We start from the raw sequence: 15,826 nt of genomic DNA, 5'->3' as shown, positions 1-15,826 counted from the left end.
CTATATGAGCGACGATAATTTTTAGGAGATTAAACCCTCTATGTCTGAGTACAATATACATATGCATGTACTTGTTGTAGTATACTTGACTTGACATCTCATTCAGTTTAAACTCACAAAGCCAAGATGATGGCCGAGTGCTCCCATATAATATCAATGCTTGATCACAACACGTTTATGATGTCAAATTCCTATATCCCAACAAAAGACACTTTAAGGACGCAATGTCAAAATCTGCCCAGATTTGTAGGTTAATTTCCACAGAACTTATATGGCAGCTCACTCATTGGTAAAGGTTGAATTTGGTACCGTTAGAAAAATCTATGTGTCTATTTTTCAAGGACACTACCCATTTGACCATATCCATTATATTGAGTGAGTTATAGCTGTTTTAGTAAAATATGACAGATCTGTCCAGAACCTACAGTTGAGTTAAATTCGACTAAGCTTTGTGATCAGCTCAGAACAAACTAGGTTGTGAAATATATCATTAGAAAGCCACGGGTGTCTACTTTATAAGACCTTTTACGGTTCATTTATGCCTATTGTATAGAAAACGTTATGACTGTTTAAGTGCGTGAAGGTCATACCACGCGTGAATCTTTTTTTCATTATAAACTCTTGTGTTGAGTTGTTATGCAATTCTCTATCTTTGATTCATGTATGGATAAGTGTACATGTCTGATTTAAGAATGTTTGATGAGATTTGGCTATCAAATCATTGACCCATTGAAACGACCCGACCTAAAATTAACCTATTTACGCATTAAAATCCAATTTATATCGAGCGAAACAATATTTAATCTAAACTAATTGTGGCTGCACCCAAACCTTGGTTGGGCTGATTACGTACCTTTTACAAGGGATCAAGCCATTCGTAGTTCAACTTTCCATCAAGCCAAAAACACAAGCCCTCACATTTACAACAAACCTACAACACTCATCTTAACAATGCAAACCTCATAGTCATCCCAGTATGTATATCACAAACGCATCATCACAACCGACACATATAACCAATATCATAACATTCATCCATCAAACACACAATACATATCCATGATCAATCAAGACAATCACATTCTTAACACATGACTATCAATCAGCGATTCCGGAAAATAAAGCCGCATGCATACATTCATAAACGTTCACAAATTCGTAAATTATAACTTCGAACACTCGCCACACGCTCATACTCAAACCAACTCATTGCTCCACAAACCTCTGCACGCGCCGCCACAGTGGCTGCGCATGGGCCCCACGCGCCACCACTCCACAACCTCTCTAAAATCCCTCGACTCCAACATGAAAGTTATAGATCACACGACAAACAACATTTTTCAAAATGGGGGTGAAGTCCAAATTGGCGAAATAGACCGGAAACTCTAAGTCGGAATAGTACCCCGAAATCAAAATTGTGCCATCACTCGAAACTCAACCCAAAACCTATCAAAATAATCACAGAGGGAGGAGGATTACCGATTGGAGGCAGCCCCGAGGTGCGGAGTCACCAGAAAAGGCCGGTACGACGCCACCAATTTCTGCTGAAACTTACGGTCCTTGCTACTCCTGGCACGGCGGCCGGCGCGGTACAACGCTAGTGTAGATCGAAGGACAACGACGAGACGAAGCGAACGGGACTGGTGGCGCGCCGATCATTGGCCGAACGGAGGAGATCGACCGGTTGGAATTTTTCTGTGTTTCTTGGGTGAACAGTACCCGACCCGAGATTTCTGATTCTCCCTTTTTTTTCACCTCCTATTTATACTATTTTCCAAAATTACCCCATACCCTTTTTGATTCGTAACGTTTTCACACGAACTCCGATTTAGGCGTGCCACGTGTCTATGAATTTGAATTGACGAGCCCTACAACTTTCGAGAATGAAGTTTTTTCGAATAACTTACGCATCGAAAAGTCAATATTTAGAGTCCCTAAACTTAGTACGACTCCCGATAAAATGTAAATGTAAAATCGTAAGGGTAAAATATTCGGGCGTATCACCCATTGTGTAAGCCCTAGAAATCTTTCCTTACTTTCCAACAAGTAGGACTAACTTTTCCGACATTCCTTCGAAAATGTCAAACTAATAGTCTAACAGTGTTAAACTAAACGTGGCCTTCGCTACAGAAATATTTTCGAGACCCAACTTTGTTTTTATGACTAACAGAAGTATTCACATCGTAGAAATATTTGTTTTCCATTCGAAATTTCATTTTAGTTTGTTTTCTTTGAAATTTTTTTTATGACTTAACCTTGACCGTCGATCCAACCTCTGCTTGATCTCAACCATTCATTATCACTCTCTTCTTCTCTCTACACCCGACACCTAACTTCTTATTCTCTCTCTTTAATTCTATAACACATAGAAAAAGAGAGAGAGAGAGAGAGAACTAGGGGTGGGCACGGGACGGGATGGGACGGGATGGGGCTCATCCCACTCTTTTGAATGGAGACGGGATCGGGATGAGACGAGGGTTTTATGAATGCATCCCACTCGGGATTAATCTTGGTTGGGACGGGACGGGATCGGGATGAGACGAGGGTTTTATGAATGCATCCCACTCGGGATTAATCCTGGTTGGGATGGGACGGGATCGGGACGGGACGGGACAAATTCCACCTTCCTATGAAGTTAAATAAAAACCTATATTTTTACTTTTTCATTAACAAAGTAACATTCAATAATGAAATTTTAACAAAACAATGCATATTATGTTCAAAATATTATAATTTACCATTACTATTTGAGTTGATATAATTTTGGAGTTATTAAGAACATAAATTAGTTTCATTTTGATACAAATATATAAGAATTTTTAAGTTTTCATTAAAGGTGGGACGGGACGGGACGAAGCGGGATAGAAATTATTCGTCCCACGTCCCGTCCCACCATTATGAAACGGGACGGGATCGGGATGGGACAGACGTTTTTAGACCTCCATCCCGTCTCGTCCCTATGAATTTCGGGACGGGATCGGGATTTCCGTTTTTAATGCCCACTCTTAGAGAGAACTCATCTCTGCCTCCTCTCTTCTCCCTCTCGTCGTCTGCTCCTACCAGACCGCCACCACCTCTATCCTCCGTCAACTCCACCGATCGGCGAAGCCAGCAAGCACCACTATCACCACCGTCTTCCTCGCGCCTTCCTAATCATGTCAACAGATTTGACATGTAACATAGTCTGTCTCTAAACCAAAGATTCAGTAGCGTTCCAAGGAGGAACTGCGGCGATCGATCAAAGTTCCGATTAATCTAATCTTTACTCTTTTGGTAAGCTTATTCCAATTCCTTGAAACCCAATTTGAGTTCTTGCTCTTTTCATTAAAATCAGAACCTAGTCTCATGTTCTGATCCTCTATATCACCACCGACGCTACCACTCACCTTCGCCATTGACCACTGTGTTTCCCAGCAAGGCTTTGGAACTCTGACGACCCATTTTCTCATCCCTGGTAATTCCTAAACCCTTAAACTCATTACCCAAATCAGTCCCTTTTCCAATGTCGAAAGATTGAATCTCTTTCCTTCGTTCTTTCTCTTCTTCTATTCTTCGTTGCCATCGAAATCCCAATTCTCGTCGACTTCTCCTTTGCTTCCAGACCTTGTGAGCATCATGGGACCTGCTGGATGACTTTGAAGGAGAAGTAGCGTCGAGCTTTGGAGGAGAAAGACGACGCAGCAAGGTCTGGGAATCACTCATCTCCAATTAGTGGACACTACAATGAATACTGTGAATAACAATGCAGGTTCAAAGTACGTATAATTGACATCAACCAATGTAATCGCTACATATTATTAACCACATTGTAAAATTTTCGTTCAATTTGGACATCGTTTAACTGTGCGATTATCCAGTCGATTTCACCAAATTTTTACATGGTGCCTAAAAACATGTACTGATTACATCTACCGGTTTGATTGATAATACCACGAGTTTAGATTGTTAATCACCGAATTGTCTTCTAATGTGTCATACCATTTATATCATGTTATACAATAAGGTGCCACATTATGAACCAACTATAGAGAGACAACTTTTGAACATCATTCATACCGTAGGATGTGTTCGGTACATAAATTTAGACATCATGTAAAATTTCGTTTAATTTGGACCTTGTTTAACTATTTGATGATCCGGTCAATTTGACCAAATTTTTACTTGATGCCTAAAAACATGTACTGATCACGTCTACTAGTTTGATTGAATACCTTTAGGTTATTGATCACTGAATTATTCACTAATGTGTCATAATATTTATATCATGTTATATAATAAGGTGTCGCATTATGAAACTATATAGAGGCAACTTATGAACATCAATCCGACCGTAGGATAGTGTCTTCGATGAGGTGTGGTTGCAAATTGAGGACCGAGGAGAGTTGGATGTGTCCTTGAGGAGATCTGGGGGTGAATGATATGAATTTGAGAGAAAGATTTAAGAAAATAGATATATTTAAAAAAGTGAGAGAACAACCGGAGTAGAAATTGGAGTAGAACTACAATTGGTAGAGCCATGTCTTCAAGATTTTTTAACGTTTAGTACTAAAAGGAGGTTACAATGAAGCCGAGGTCCAACGCTATCAAATTTGGCCTTACATGTTTCTTACTGATGTTGGAGATGAAAGTGTGATACGTGTATGGATGGATTCTGCAATCAAGAGCACTAACATATTTGTGCTTCATCAGTTTCTTAAAACTTTTGAATAATTATCTTTCCTTTCTTCTTAGCCTAAACCATTAACCTCACTACAACCTGAAGCACATGAGAAATTCGTGGAGATGAGTCATAGAGGTGAGCCTATGGGACAGTTTAGGTGATATATTATTTTGATATGAAATCTTTCTTTATTTTAATTTTCAAGAAAAAGCTTTCTTTCCTTAATTTTTATGTGAGCTATCTTTGATTGATATATCTTTCCTCTCACATAAAATGAGTGAATAGACGGGAAAATATAATGTCTTATGAGAAGTCCATATGAGAGGCTTGTTGTGCGTAAAAGCTTCTGAGACAATTTCGGGAGTCACTGAAATATTCTAGGCCCAATAGGTTAGAGATTGCCACATCATCGTTAGGAATGCATATTCTATTGAGGAATTGAGTTCTAAAAATGCACAATATGAAGAAAGATGTAAGGGACTTTTGGAGAATCAAATTGAAGTCCAACGGAGAGCCAAGGCTACCCTCACCAACACCCCTCTTTTGGATTACTTATGAAACTAACAATATTCATAACCCATACCGTCAAACAAATAGCAAATAAAAAGGTCAAAATTGAGAGACATTTTATTTTACACAAGGTTTTACATTTCTCATAATAGAAAACTAAGGAGTTTTTCCCCAAATGAGAATTGTAATTATTAAATACAATGTGATGTCGTCTAAATGATGGTTGTGCTTATGCAATAGGCACGGATTCGATAAGCACTTTTGTCGCAAAATACTTGAGCTCAACCCCTGCATTTGTAAAGGCATCTTCAAACTTGTACAAAATTTCCCTAAATCGTGCAAGGTTGAGAGGCTGCATTAGAGGCGGCAATGAGATGCGCGTAGGGTGGAGACAAGCTTTGTTAATGACCTTTCATGCATAATCCACTTGCTTAGTCAATTCAAGCGTGGCTACTTCTTCTGTAATAACATATCCTTTCACGTATAATTCCACATCTGAAGCAGTATGCCCTCTTTTTTGTTCAAACTACATGGAAATGAGAGCAAATAAGATATAAATATTTTAGGGTTGCTCAATATTTTAATCTTATACATAGTTAATTAAACAATAAAGAAAACTTTGCAAATAAGAAAACTAAATGAGGAAATGCATGTATGTATATTGTGTACCTGATACGACATAATGTCATTTAAGAGTCTGCCGATTACACTACGCCAGATCCACTCTTGAGCGACGACATCTGACAACATTGGACAACGTTCGTCACCCAAAAAACTTTAAGCGACGGATAATTGAGTTCGTCACTTAAGGAAGAGAGTCCGTCACACAAGACCTTCTGGAGCGACGGACAATGAACACGTCCGTCGCTTAAACTCTCTAGAGACGAACATTGATTTATTCCGTCGCTTTAAAGTTTTTTAATCTATTTAGGCAATTGGCCTTAAAGACAAACATAAACTAGATCTGAAATTGAAAAATAATGTTGCAGCTACGATTTTGAAGAGATTGGGGAGAAAATTTGAAGTAAGTGGTGTAAACCTTCTTCTAGCTCTCTTCTCATTGATTTGTGAGGTTAGCATGAACTCTATATCATTTCTTCATCTTTTTTTACCTTATTTTGTGTTTATTTGAGCATGAATTTAGTGTTTTATAGTTTAGTTTTAATGTACTCATGCAATTGGAGGTTTATTGTAGAGTTTAGTGTTAGGATATTACCAAATTTTAGACCTTGAATTTGGTGTTTTAGAGCTTGAATTAGGATTTTAGAGCTTGAATTTGGTGTTCATTTTAGAGCTTCAATTTAGTGTTTAAGAGTTTAGTATTAATTTACTCAATTTATGATAAAATCAGTACTTTATTCATCACTTAATATATGTATGTAGTGTTGATTTTGGTTTTGTCCAAGTTATATGTATAGATTAATTTAGTGCATAATAGTTTTTACATATAGAATTCATGAATGTGAAAATCAAATATATGCTTTATTCATGAATTTTTTTATTTTAATTTATTTACTAAGTATGTGTTTATTATCCGGTTGAATGTGTGTAAGAGTGAACTCTTGCAATAATTCACCGGTTGCTTTTAACTTAGAATTTCCGGTCGAGAATCACTTGTACGGCATTTCATTCTTGAATTGTCCCATATTTGGACAGTTTGGGAGAACATGACTTTGTTGAGCGACCTTACACTTCATGTGATTTCATTTTTAGTTTTGGATATTGATTTCGACAGGACCTCCCTATATTGTTCCTCAAGTGCAAACTACATTTAGATATTTGTGCACTTGGGGAACTGTAGCGGGATGCTGCCGAAATGTTTCCAAAAGTGAAATCGAAACACATGAAAGCAAGAAGCTTAACAAAGAAAGTGTTCTCCTGAATGGGATAGGACTCTAACCGAAGGCATAAGGTGAAGAAGAGTAATAAGAATAAGTATATTACGTGCATGCATTGTATATTTTTACTAACTTAATGCATATTTACTATTTCAGTTATGACAGATATTCCAGACAAGAGTTGGATGCAATACCATAGAAGTGATAACAGATACCTTGATGGGATATATCTCTTTGTGAACTGGGCTCGTAAGAACAATAACGGGAATGTCTACTACCGTTGCCCGTGCGTAGATTGTTGTAACCACAAACGGTGACATAACACAACTTCTATGCACACTTGTCTTGTAGGGGTATGATGAGCACTTATACAGTATGGGACCATCACGGTGAAGTTTCAAATGAAGCAAGCATGAGTGAGCTTGGAAGGCGATACATTCAGCAGGGAATCTTCTAGTGGTGATATCGGTCCTTCCATGAACCCAATCACAGAGCTTATTCGTGATTATTTCCCGTATTACCCCGGACATGATCCTCATGCAGTAGATGACCCGACTACTGATGGTGAGCCTACGTTCAGTGATGTTGTAGATGATGATTATGAAAAGTATGACAAGCTTTTACAGGAAGCCCAGACCCCATTGTATGATGGCAGCACTGAGACAGTTTTGAGTGCCGTCTTAAAAGCAATGCAATTGAAAGTGGATAATGGATTGTCTGACAAAAGTATTAACGACATATGTACTTATATCAAAGACTTGCTTCCTCTTGGACACATTTTCCCCCTTAATATGCAAAAGATTAAAAAGATCTTGAAAGATATCGGTTTGGGTTATGAAACAATTGATGCATGTGAGGATAATTGTGTGTTATTTTACAAAGATAAAAAAAGTCTTGATTATTGTCCTAAATACCCAAAACTCCAAGATGGATGCCACATGAAGAAGGTAGGAAGAACACTAAAATTGCCCGGAAAGTGATCCGTTACTTCCCTCTGACCAAAAGGTTGAAGCGTTTGTACATGTCACCGCACACTGCAAAGGCAATGAGGTGGCATGGAGAGAGGCGTGTAGATGATGATGACTCTCTCAAACACCCGGCAGACGGAGAGGCATGGCAACATTTTGATAGATCATTTCCTGGTTTTGCCCACGACACTCGAAATGTGCGTCTTGGACTTGCAACAGACGGTTTTAATCCTTTTGGAACAATGGGAATCTTGCATAGCACGTGGCCTGTTGTTGTGATGCCGTATAATTTGCCTCCATCAATGTGTATGAAGAAGGAATTTAATATGCTGGCTTTGTTGATTCCAGGTCCTAGTCTCCAGGAAAATGTCTTAGTGTGTTTATGGAGCCATTGATCGACGAGCTCATAACATTATTCACGCATGGAGTCCGTACTTTTGATCGGTATGACAGATCCACTTTTTATGATGAAAGCAGCAGTTTTGTGGACAAACAGTGACTTTCCAGGTTTAGGAATGTTGTCAGGCCTTTAGTAGCACTGTCAAGATGGTTTCAAAAATTATGTGCTAGAGAGTTAAAAAAGGAGGAAGTCTAACAAATGAAAGATGAGATAGTCATTATTCTATGTCAGTTTGAAATGATTTTTCCTCCTCATTTCTTTACCATCATGGTTCATCTCATGGTTCACCTTCCCGAACAAGTGTTGCTAACCGGTCCAGTACATTTTAACTGGATGTTCCCCATGGAAAGGTACAAAATTAATTTTTCATTAACAACATATATAAAGCGTTATATATACCTTTGAAATGACCTCTGTATATTTCCTTTTACAGACAACTAGGGGATTATAAAAAATCAGTGAACAATATGTGTTATCCAGAGGGTTGTATTTCTGAGAGATACATTGCACAAGAGTGTGTGACCTACTGCAATTTATACATTCGTAATGTGGGATCTCCAGAAGATGCAGGCATCCCGAAGGCAGCACAATACAATCTTTCTGTTGTTTCTGAACTTGTGTGGCTGGAAAAGCTCATACGTCATAAAAGAATGGGGGAACAAGATATTGATGTGGCTCACTGGACTGTTTTAGAAGAATGTGAAGAAGTATCTTACTATGTCGAAGAGCATAAACGTATGTATAAGGCACGTAATAAAAACAACAGTGATGCCGATCGTAAGAAGCATTTTCAGCCGTATTTCGTTAGATGGGTATGCATAAAAGCTTCTTCCTCTTCATATAACGTAATTTGTACAATTTAATTGCACTAACGTTTTCAATCTTACAGATTGATCGTCTTAGAAAAAATAAAGATGATGCCTACAATCCGGAGGTGCTCAAAGACCCCAAGCACACCATATTTATGCAACGTGTTATGTGAACGGCGTCAAGTTCGTATCATGGCGAAAAGATCAATACTTGCAAACCCAGAACAGTGGGGTCATGTATGAGACAGTTAATGGGAAGTTCTATGGGATTCTTGAATACTTTTTCGAACTACTGTATACAAACGGCATGCCGGTTGTCTTGTTCAAGTGTAAATGGTTCGACACTGACCCTAATGATGATGGGAGCACTACGCTGGATCACGGCTTGTTATCAGTGGATACATCCACCAGTTGGTATGATGATGACCCTTTTATTCTTGCGACACAAGCAAAACAAGTTTTCTACCTAGAAGATATGAAGGTCGTCAATGAGATGTCACACAGAAATGTCTATAATGCAAGTACACTTGCAATATATGAGGAGAGGAGACCTTTAATAGGAAATCATATCGAAGAACCCTATCAAGAACCTATGGTAGAAGCATTCACGAGACACAGTCCGATTGCTGGTAAACCATTGATTTGTGTTATCTTGTTCAAGATGAAGAAGTGGGGGATGACGATGATGTCGGCATGGGCGAAGAAGAGGAAGAAAGTGAAGAAGAAGATGAAGAAAGTGAAGAAGAAGAAAGTGATGATGATAATGATGAAGAATACGACGGGCTTGGTTGGTCTCCATGATAATCGATAACAAACATGATTTCTATTTTGAAACTACGAAATCAAAACTTATGTTTTATGATATTGGAACATACCGAATGAATGTATGAATTTCTCTATTTTAATCTTTGGACAAGTAACTTATATCAATGCATCATGTTGTGTAAAACATATAATTGGAAGAAAATGGTCTGAAAACATTAGTTCTGTAACACCCCTTAAAGCGACGTCCTTTGCTAAGCTCGTCACTAGAATTTTTGCGCCTAAAATTTCACCAAAATCTTTAACTTTTTATCTAAGGCGACGAATAATGGCTTATTTGTCATTTAATCTCATCCAAGCGACGAGATAATAGTTTTACCGTCGTCTTAAGCCAAATAATTGGTGCGTTAAGATCTCCCCCAAAAATTCACCGAAAGTTTGAACGAATTTCTAAAATTAACTTAAACGACGAGCTTTTATTAAGGTCGTCGAGAATGTGGGGGTGTATACAAGTAAAGAACCCATGTCAGAACCTAAATCGATTTCTACAGAAACCCTCGACCTCTCTCACCACCCTCGACCTCTCTCACCAAATCTCTCTCTCTCTCTCTCTCTCTCTCTCTCTCTCTCTCTCTCTCTCTCTCTCTCTCTCTCTCTCTCTCTCTATCTCGATCTCTCTTTCTTTCTCTCTCACCAGCACAATCCTTGAATTTGATGGCTCCAAGTAAGCCCAGAGGGAAGTGCCGGCAAATCTTCGCGGCTCGTCGAGCAGCCTTGGCCGCCGCAACATCTGAGGCCGCCACCTCCACGACAACAACCACTCTGACCACTCCGTCCTCTGCTCCTCCGCCGCCTCCCCAATTTAAAGACTTTGAAGACGAAGTCAATGAATCATCCCCGTCCATCAACTCCACCGTGGAGGGCGGCTCCACCTCCTCTGAGCCGGTTTTGAGCATTAGGTGTAGGCTGTGCATGGTGCCACTAAGTATGTCATTGAATCTTTTGAGTTGATTTGTTTTGATTTTGTTTGGTTTATAGTGATTTGGATTTCTATGAATGCTTAATTGTTTAGATTTGGATTTCTGTGATTATCCTCCAGACTGCTTAACATTGAATATTACTTTCTCTTGTTCAGTTATCGTGGATTGCTTCTGATTCCATGTGTTTCTCAATGTTGTTTGATACAGCCCCGCAGGAGCGGAGGAGGGATATTGTGGTTGGCCACAAAACGGGATACATCGTCAAGGTTATGGGACACAAGATCTTACTGCAATGGTCTGATTTCCACCAGGCCCCCATTCAAAGGAAAACTGCAGCTTGTTGTCGAGAGACATTGGCAGTTGTGTCCGGTCCAATGTGCCAATGAAGAAGCATTCATATTTTCATCTTGACGATGTAGACAGGGCTATAGTGCCTCACTTTCTGGAGGTAAGTGATTTTTCCCCAACCGTGTTTTGTTTCTGTGTTTTGATCTAATGTTACAAAATTTGTTTTGTAAACCAACTATGAATTACCGAAAGACGAATTACAAATGTTGGAGTGGATTGACACTAAGGCCGGAGCAATATTCAAAGATTGGAAGTATGACTGCCGGAAACACTTCTTGGCCAACAAAGAGCACTATTTGGACAAGGGATCTGATGTTATTCCTCTTGAGTTTTGCAACGGCCGGAGCAGTGGCAATGGTTGGTAAAAGAGTGGCAAAGGCCAGCATATGTTGTAAGTCATCTCACCTTATTGCTTTACACTATTCTATATTTTGATGTATTAACATTGTCAACGAGCTCATAACTCTTTGTTTTTCTTATTTTGAGACCGTGTGTGAGCACAACAAAGCCAATCGAAACAACAAAGCGGATCCAATCAATCACCACTCCGGTTCACGGGCTATAAGCTACAGAGCTGAGGAGCATCTCAAGGGAAGCGTTGGTGAGCTTCTTCCCCTTAATTATTGCTAGCTGGTTATATCGTTGACTACTTGACTTGTTGAATTAATATTTTTGTCGCTTCAATATTAATCAATGTGCATGTATGGCACGGAAAAATGAAAACAAAGTTTGACGAGAAAAAGAGGAAGCGAGATGAGTCAAACCCGGGAGCAGTGGAACCCATGTCACATCCAGACGAGATTGAAATCATTGAGGAGGGTTTTAGACAGAGGAGGGGCACGGCAGTAATAGGTGAATTCCTATCTTATAAATGTCTATGAGATTATTATTAAACTGCTTCTGTATTTTGTAAAAGTCAATTTGCAGTTTTGTGCTATTACGTATTGCTAGGCTGCTATCTATATAATGATTAACATATTGAAAATATGTTTGTCAATCTTGTTATTATTAATACTCATTGGGTTTGTGCCTAGTGGTTGTTCTTATTTGCACTTTAAGTTGTTCATTTAGGCTAATATAGGAGCAGTGGAAATGATAGGTAAATGCAAAAAATGTACCTATTGCTTTAAGGTTTCGCATTTTTTAAACTTGTTCTTTTTTTCAGTTACTTGTATTGCCCAAATAAATTTACTGCATTGTTTACAATCTATTAATGTGTTGTTTTAATGACAGGTGCGGGAAGAGCCCTTAGAAGGCTTGCAAAGAAGAGTGGCGGACCATGCCAGTTTGGAAGCTACAATCAAGATACGCTGGAGGAATTGAGGATTGTAAGAGAGGAGTCTCAGGGCCACAAAGAAAGAGCCGATCGTCTATTTGCAGAATTGGCGGAGTGTAAGGCAACATTTGAAGCGCGTTTTGCACTCTTGGAGACATTTTTGCCTGCTACACAAGCGCCGGGTCTCGTAGGTAGTACTTCATAGGTTCTAGACTGTTGTGTTTAGGGTGTCAAGGGCTTTTGCATATATTTTGGTAGCAAAACACTTGGGTACGGTTGTTAGTTTGTGCAAGTAAAGTACATATTTTGCACACTTGCTAATTTTGTACTTCAAGCTTTGAACAAATGTGTTGAAATTCATGGTTCTATTTTCTTGTTAAATTCATGGTTCTACTTTCTTGTTAAATTCATGCACACTTGGTGAATTAGTTGTGTAGACAGGGTTGTTGGGCACAGAACAATTGAATTCTTATATAAAAAAAATGCTTAAGCGACGGAGTAACAACTTAGCCTCAATCCCAACTAAGCGACGGCCTTAGTACAGAAAAGGTATGTACCGACACAGGGTCGTCGCCTAAACAAGGCAAGGGTCTCGTGGCCTAAACGTTTCGCGCCATGAAATGTCGTCGCCTAGGATAGATATATTCGTCATGAGAACAAATGTGCAACGGATACTGGTGTCGTCGCCTGTGTCTGTTAGAGCGACGAACATTGGTCTTGTCGTCGCTTTAGATATGGAAGGACGGACTTTAGGCGACGGAGATGTCGTCGCAAGAAGCTTCAAGCGACGCATAGCGGATTTAGGCGACGAAAAATGGCCGTCACTTAAATGTATTATGGGCGTAGTGTTACAGATGAAGCGTTTACAATAATAGGATTAGTGAGTAGCCAATCCAAGGAGTCTTTTTTAGCTATATTCCCCATTCCAACAACGTGTACGATTGCAAGTGAATACAAGGATGTAAGTGCTGCTAGGGGCATTTATTCATCAAGTGTTGGGATGTATGCCGAGTGAAACCATCTAGTTTCTTTCATGTAACCACCGACTTGCCTTTTCTTCTGAGATAAACATCATGTTTCAAAATCAGTATGTATAAAAAGATACGATACAGGACGTATGGATTGTTTAGAATAGTAACACTTTGTTTAATTGCAGGCATAGTCTACTAAAGTTTTAATATGAAGGCTAGCTAGTTTTACATACTGATTCTCCTGCATAGTAAATGCCATACAAGTTTCCCTCGCTTGCAAGAAATTCTTCGAGTTCTGTGTAGACATCCAACAACGTCTGATAACATACTTTCATATAGTTTGGTAATTGATTTTTGGAAGATATATCCCACCTGATAAATAAATAAATAACATAAATATATATATATATATATATATATATATAAAGAAGCAAGTGTTTTGATGAAAGAATTTGTAAAGTATTTATTATGTATGTCTTACGTATATATTTAACCAAAATATATACTATCATATATAATAGCGTGCAATTAACATTGTACGTAAAAGAAACATCATGCATGTAGATAGTGTGGTGAAGATTGTCTGAACAACCTCTGAATAGCTTCATTAAAGAGCTCTAGTTCTTCACATATCATACATGTCATCAATTTACGGCTGCCATGTAGATAAATTTGCTTAATGTCCTCCTAGCAATGTAGTATTTTGGCTCAAAATGAACTCCCAGGGCACTTAAGTAGCACTCAACCACCCTTTCTCTAGCAAAAGATAAGTGCTTCTCGAAGTCCACATCCTTCCACCACCTGATCATTACCAAAGTGCATAATCCAGTTAGTATTATGATTACTAGATTGTTTCTTAACTTATGAAGTATATACAATCACGATATATTTCTTTAATGTATACGAGGCTACCAATGGCAGTATTGTGTTGCAATTAGATAAAATAACCTTGTAATTTCACATAGTTCTTTTTTATAAAGTTGCTGGCTTGCTGCAGTAGGTTGAATCCAGCTTTGCGAATCTTAGGAGAGTTTCATTATGGGAATAATCTTCCTGGTAGATTGACGAGTAATGCCTCACTTCCATCCTTGGTATTCCCTTCCAAAGTGGTTGATACAAGGCGTGAGTTACTTGTTTCAAAAGTGGCGAGCTTAAATCGAGACGTGTTGCAGACTTGAGATGAGTTGTGGTGAAGGTTAATGCCTGATCAAGTATATCATCACCCTTTATCCGAAGATGTGTAGCTTCATATAAGCTTAGCAGTCCTTTTGTATCACTGACAAGTGATTCCTTGAATATCCCGTCATTGTCCTTCCAATTGCTGAAATACTTGTCTGTTTCACCAGCCATATATTCAAATAATTATTAGGTCAAGTAAGAAAATGAACTAGAAGAGCTTACTAGACAAGCTCATGATGATCGACATACCACATGAAACATTGTGCTCTTGTTGTCTAAGCAATCGGAAACGAAGAGCAACTGCATAAAGGTCAGAATTATTTTGATGAAGATCATCATATGGGACATTGTCCTTGTCAAATATTTTTTGCAAAATTTCACAAATCTCATCCTCGAAATGATAGGACACCCCTAAGCGTTGAAGGTTATCGATAAAGCTCAGTTTACGTGAATCGTCTTTAAAATTATGCATAACCATTTTCTTGACTTCTTCCTTCAGTTGTTGAACCTGTCGCTCACGATCTTTATCGACTTCTTACACGTACACGCATGCAAATGAAGAAGAAAAGTTGTGTCAACCATCATATATATGCACCATGAAAATAAGCTCACAAAATATACATAATAATTCATCAATAGGATACATGCAGTGCTCATGAAGCTAGTAGTACGTACATTAGCAAAAATAAATAAAAATTACTTCCTTATCTTACCATGGAAGCAGAAAATGTTCACCCCAAATGTTAGGCTAGAAGTTAGCTGCACGTCGTTTGACATCAGCCATGGCATTTGGGTTTAGGGCTTCAGCTGCTGAAAGAAACTGGGAAGACATTATATAGATTCCTAGTATCAAATGTGGATGAACTTAGTGAGGCATCTTGGTACTACTTCTTAGCATATTTATAGTAGAACCAGCGTGTGAAGGAAACTGATTGATTAACATATTTGTAGGAGATTGATGATATCATGGTGACAATTGGAGCATCCATCAACCAAATTTTCCAACAAAGTGAGCTGATCAATTCAATGTAGCACATGCAATATTAGAAACAACAAATCTGGACTCTACTAGTCTACTTGACAAGATTTTACAGTATTAATGTCATTGGTTTATATGACTTATGA

At 38.6% G+C, this 15,826-nt stretch overlaps 1 pseudogene; it reads right to left on the bottom strand.

Annotated features, from left to right (window-relative positions):
- Positions 1-5,399: 5,399 nt before the first annotated feature.
- On the bottom strand, positions 5,400-15,533 carry LOC126786627 ((-)-germacrene D synthase-like; annotated as a pseudogene).
- Positions 15,534-15,826: the final 293 nt, after the last annotated feature.

Source organism: Argentina anserina, chromosome 1, assembly GCF_933775445.1.
Source record: "Argentina anserina chromosome 1, drPotAnse1.1, whole genome shotgun sequence".
Taxonomy (NCBI): Eukaryota; Viridiplantae; Streptophyta; class Magnoliopsida; order Rosales; family Rosaceae; genus Argentina; species Argentina anserina.
The sequence above is the reverse complement of the archived record's forward strand: the minus strand, read 5'-3'. Positions and strand labels throughout refer to the sequence as shown.